A 5,752-nucleotide genomic window follows, 5' to 3' on the forward strand; every position below is an offset into this window, starting at 1 on the left:
TGTAGTGTTTCCTTCACTTAGTGCCCACGTCCGAACCCATTTCAGTGGCTTTTGAGTGTTCATCTTTTTTTGCAGAGTCATGCTCATGACTTACTTCTACCAGCATCCTCTAGTGCTTCCTTCACTTAGTACCCACGTCCAAATACATTTAAGTGGTTTTTGAAGGTTAAGCTACTTCGCTGGGTCATTGTCATGACCTACATGACACGGATGTCGTGACATTTTTATCATGACCTATCACTTATGTTCGTCATACACTCCTTTCATAATATATAAATTTTGGTACCTACCATGTTACCGAAACGACCATGAGAGCACCGAGACATAGGCGGTTGTTTCATGACCTACATGACACTCATGTCATGATATTCATGTCATGACATCATTTATGTTCGCCATATACTCTTGTCGTAGTATGCCAATTTTGGTACATAACAAGTTAACGAAACGCCCATGAGAGCACAAAGCCGTAGGCGGCTAGATATATAGATAGATAGATAGACAGACAGACAGATAGATAGATACGGTCAAAGTAGCAAATGTTCGCCAAGAAATGCTTCGCATTTAATAGCTGTTGGTCCAGCCGTACAATCAGCCACCACGGCCAACTGATTCAACAGCATCAAGTATGATGCCATGATTGTCATAAGCTCATTTGACGTCCAAAAACATAGCGACGGATAGCTCATGTCTTCTGGTATAGAATGAAAGCCGCCAGATCGATAACATTTTCTATAGAGCAACGGAGACGTCGAAAACCATCCAAATAATATGGGCATAATATAAGTAAGCTACCACACCTGCCAGCCAACCTGTGAACTTGAACATTCGTAAGAATTATACTACACGCCCCCCCCCCCCCCCCCAAAAAAAAAAGGCGAAGAAGGACAAGAGAAGGACATTACAATTTTTTATAGTGTGCCCAGAGCGCACATCACTTGTGGGATGCAGAAACGCTTGATTACCGACGATTTACCTTATGACGCAGTACCACACAAGCAGCAACAAACTAGGGAGAGCAGAGACTGACGACAAGCACCACGTTGTTTTAAATTTGAATGTCATTTCTGCGAACACTTTGTGGCTGCCGATTTTTCCTGCTGTAAGAACTTGGCTGAATAAACTCGCTCGAAGCAGGTGTCACTCCGGTGTCTTTTCACGATCCGAAGATCTCCAAGAATATAGTCCGACATAGACGAGCAAAACTTTATCACGTACAGAAATGTTCGTGAAATTTCACGCAACATTCGTAAAATCGTAGAACAAGCAAATTCGTAGGCTTTTCAAAACATTCGGGAGAGTTGGGAGGTATGGTACTACCTTGTACTACCATGCTATGAGAGATAACATTTGCAGCCTACAACGAGAAAGAACAATGCAAGTAGGTACTCTTCCGATCGACTCTACGGTAGGCTAACTTTGACTGTTGCGCAAATGTGCAAGTTCCCGAGAGAACACATGGACGAGGTCACTTGTGTAGACTCGCTTCCAGTTGTTAAATTAGCAATCCTTGCCTTAGGCAGCCTGCGAATTGTTGTCTAGGTACACGTATAATGAAATAAATTTATTGTTTGGTCAGTCCCACCATGTTTGTGCTACTTGAATGAGCACAACGGTATAACGCACACCTCATGACTTTCAGTTCTCTTGTATTAGTTTCATTGTCATGGTGCACGATGTACGATCACCTTTCAGTTGTTTCTATTTTACAAGCTTATCACATGACCTGAAATTCAGGTGTTAATGGTATTAAACGCATCCAATCACGTAAGAAAGCTTTTTTATCATATCGATTCCACAAGAGCTTTATATTGTCCCGTGTACTTTTCTTGTCCATCATGTGCGTAGCTTTGAGCGCTACTCACCCTTCGCCCTCAACGCCCACTACTCGCTCAGTTTTCCCATCTTAATGGACCTGTCAATTTCTGATCAAGGTTAACCTTTTAATTGGCAAGATAAGAAAGACTTGACCAAGAATGGTTTTATTGCTTTAGTTCTTCACTTTACTCAAATACATGCCAAATGAATTATTAAACAGTTTCTCGTAAAAAATAAGCGAGATACAGTAGGTCAAAATTATTGTTGACCAGGTGGTGAAAGGTAAAAGTATGGTCCAAAACTGGTTACTTGCACTTGCTTTGACTTTGCCAATGTGTGTTCTTGAGATGTACCTTTATGGAGTCAAGAAGTAAGAGCTTGCATAAAAAAGGAACAAAAATCGCATTGGCGAGAATATGACCTCCACGTGCAATAAGAACTTGAAGGTAACGTCGTAGCCTTCAGTACTTGTGACCAATAAATCTGCTGCTGCTCACTTCGACATTTTAGTGAATACTACTGTTGAGCAGGTACATTAATAAAGGTAAATTTAAAGGCACATACTAACATTTGGGTTTGTCTATATTTTGCAGATTATCTCGTTAGAATATTCTTGAACTACAATTAAAGGGTTAAATATAAATGTTCGGCACTTGATTCGATGTTCAAATGTTATTTTTCTCGAATGTTATTTGATTTGACTCTAATTTGCCTTTTCCAACACTTATAAAAAGGAAAACTCATTTTGCGTATTCAACTCTTAGCCTAGAAGAGACGAGTGCATTCTGGGACTGTTCTGTGCACATCTCAACTCCACGCGATGAGGCGCTGAATGACTAATCGCAAAATTCGACCGCTTACCTGCGTATATTGTTCTGTTCCTTTCTCCAATGTAAGGGAACTTGTCGACGTTTTCTTGCGGTGCCTGAAATGGCTCAGGGTCTCCGGCTCCATGCGGAGACTGATGATTCAGCAGCAGAAAGAGCGGCTGTGAAAGGGCGAACAGAAACGGCATGCCATATGCGAGCGTGCACCTTGTACTCAATGGCTGGAATTTGTAGCCCATCTTACACATTTATATATAACTAGATAGTTCTTAGCTGATTGTGAGATGAATGAGGATTACGTGCTCTAAGTAATCTACACAAAGCAGAAGTTCATCGGTACGTGGAAGATTTAAGGGATGAACAATGGTGAAACAAGGCATGTCTTCAGTTGCTGCCCAGACGAAGGCAGCGAAGAAAGCGAGCTTCCGCTTGCGCCACTCTTCATTTTCATCCAAAAACATTTACACGTATGCAACTTTAAGCATAATTTGCATTGGTGATCAATAAGCAGGCAAACATGAGTACGAAAAAAAACAAAGAACAGCGTTAACAGAAAAAAGCACTATTGCTCACTTATGCTGCTTTATGGATACACAGCATTATAAAATATAGCCACTTGAGAACCCATCTAACACCTACAGATGGAATTCGTATACGTGTCAGACGTGCCTACTCATGTCACGGCATAGAAAAAGTTCAAGCAAAAATTATTTGCTTTGCCAGTTTTCTTGTGGTTGGGATAACAAACGGAAATATATCTGTCACGCAGACTGATGGGTCGTTTAAGGGTTTGCTGTGCCCATGCATTTGAATGTCCCGTTGTTCCTATCTGCGTCCTCAGATTCGTTTCCGTCTCATGACCCTTACGGCATCTGCAAAGTTTATTGTTTCTTCATTACAGTTAAATACAATTGTCATTCTTGGGCATGAGAAATATTACTCGCTCGGCATGCTAGAGCAAGTGCTACCATGCAGGGCACGACTGACATGCACTCGTAACATGGCAACGGGAATGTTTTTCCGAGAGGTTGGTTCTTTCAACGTTTTATGGGGTTGCCCGATATATATTTAATGTGATTTGGCAATAAACCTCAGGTTGTTAAATTAGCTTATCTTGCATTTAATTGCTGCCGTATGAATGCCACTAGACCACATACATTTTTTTAAACCCCGTGCCTAAGTGTGACCCATTACATAATGCACGACTTAGCTCATTTTTTTTTCCATGGCATCAGCATTTTTCCAAGTAATAGCTATCACCCATTGAGCCGTAGTCGACATATCAGTGAAATACAGTAACTGGAAGCAAGCGTTTCCAATCACTCTATCTGGTACCCCGCTAAATGTAACCTATTCTACATACACTTACCTTTGACTTATTTCGGCTACGGATGAGATGCTGGGCTCTTTGCGTGTACAGTGTCGTAGAATAGCAGCCGTTTGCAGACCATAAAGGATCCAGGTTGAGCCAAAAATCCTGACCAGTGTGGTTTTGCTGGAAGACATGCAGATTGCGCTACAATATCAACAAAGTTTACTCAGCACTCACGTGTGGGTTCTATTCGAAGCGAGAAAATATTCTGCAGATCGACCCCACCTGTTGGAATCTTAGAAGCGAAGCTTTCGCGAAGTGGTTAAATAAATGTCATGCAACTGATCATCTGCATAGCGTTCTCCTGCACAGTCGGCAAGGCACGGAGATCACCATGTGACCCACGTGACCATGCGTTGTACTGTCTCCGGCATTGGCCCCCTTTGCTATGAAACTATGACAACAATAAACTGCACTTTACTCAGCGAAATACCGGGCAATACGATGCGCCAAATTCCGAACCCTAGGCTTGCTTGCTTTATTAAAGGAACTGTGCTTTTTACGACGTATATTTGGTGCAATGAGGATATCTAGGCATCATTTGTTTCACCACTGCGTAATTCCGCAGAAATCAAGGCATACAGCTAGGGAGGGTAGTAAGGGTAGTAAAACTGTTAGTGATGTCCTGCGCATGAGCGAATCGGCAAGACAGCAGCACCCAGCCATGATCACAAAAGTGCGGAAGGGTTCGCAAAGAAGCTTCGCTTTTATGTACCCGGCTTGGCAACGTGTAACACTCAGGAGCATACGTACGTATGTTACGCTGTGGGTGTAGTAGTGCTGTTCCCCGGTGTAATAGCCGTAAAAGCTGTCAAAGCCCCGGCAAGTCGGAGTTAGGCTCGTCTTGTAGTAGCCAAGAGCCCACTGCGCACAAGCAATCAACAACCATAATGTGACCGGGCAGTAAATCTGCTACTCAAAAAAGAATGACGTATGTGAAAGACATCGCACCCGACTTTGCAGCTGCGCTTCACCAACGTTGAGATAACATTTGCAAGACAATTGCACAGCGTATTGCATCAATAAGCGAAGTTTTGTGTATTGATCGTTAAACATATACATGTTTGAAAACCGTATTCTATCCGCAGGTAAGTAAAGAGAAATGCATATCTTAGAGGTCAGTTCATTATTCTGAATGCTTGCAAGGCGACTGTATATAAACGTATAAGGCGTCAGAAGTAGCCAAGGACCCGTTTTTTTTCATTCCACGACACGTGCGCCCTAGAGGCCAGCAGAAGGCGTGGCGTGGTATAATGATAATGCAATCCTTAAGTATACGGAGACGTATCGTGATCGCACCGGCGCTGTGAACAGACTAAGCAGCGGTCTAGCTAAACGAAATCGTGAGCCGGTGTGTGTAATCATCAATAAACGAGGGCGTTGCACGAATAAGCGGATTCAACAGGAACTGAAAACACGGATACCCTGAAGCACAATGGTGCAAGAATAATTCCAAAAATGGCCTATAACTTTCGTGAATATTTTGTTTGAACACATGCCCGACACTCTAAATGCGGAGAATATCTGTGAACATACGTAAACATATGTTACGTCTGCGCCTGGGTCCCACGAGAAGTGTTTTACGTGCGAAAACTTGTGGATGCTATACTAATGCTATACAGTAGCACAATTTTGTTGCATTGTGCCTTTCATATTCCTAATGCGCCTGTTTGTTTCGTCGTGGTATGAAGTGCTGTTCTTTTACCGCAAGTGAATTGTAATACGATCGAATCGT

At 42.4% G+C, this 5,752-nt stretch overlaps 1 long non-coding RNA gene across 1 annotated transcript; it reads right to left on the reverse strand.

Annotated features, from left to right (window-relative positions):
* Nucleotides 1-2,685: 2,685 nt before the first annotated feature.
* On the reverse strand, nt 2,686-4,875 carry LOC125942990 (uncharacterized). The gene is made up of 3 exons (XR_007465468.1): nt 4,771-4,875; nt 4,015-4,140; nt 2,686-2,806 (listed from the first exon to the last, which is right to left on the reverse strand). It is a non-coding gene; the product is annotated as an uncharacterized LOC125942990 (long non-coding RNA).
* Nucleotides 4,876-5,752: the final 877 nt, after the last annotated feature.

The sequence above is a fragment of the Dermacentor silvarum genome, chromosome 2 (assembly GCF_013339745.2).
Source record: "Dermacentor silvarum isolate Dsil-2018 chromosome 2, BIME_Dsil_1.4, whole genome shotgun sequence".
Lineage (NCBI taxonomy): Eukaryota > Metazoa > Arthropoda > Arachnida > Ixodida > Ixodidae > Dermacentor > Dermacentor silvarum.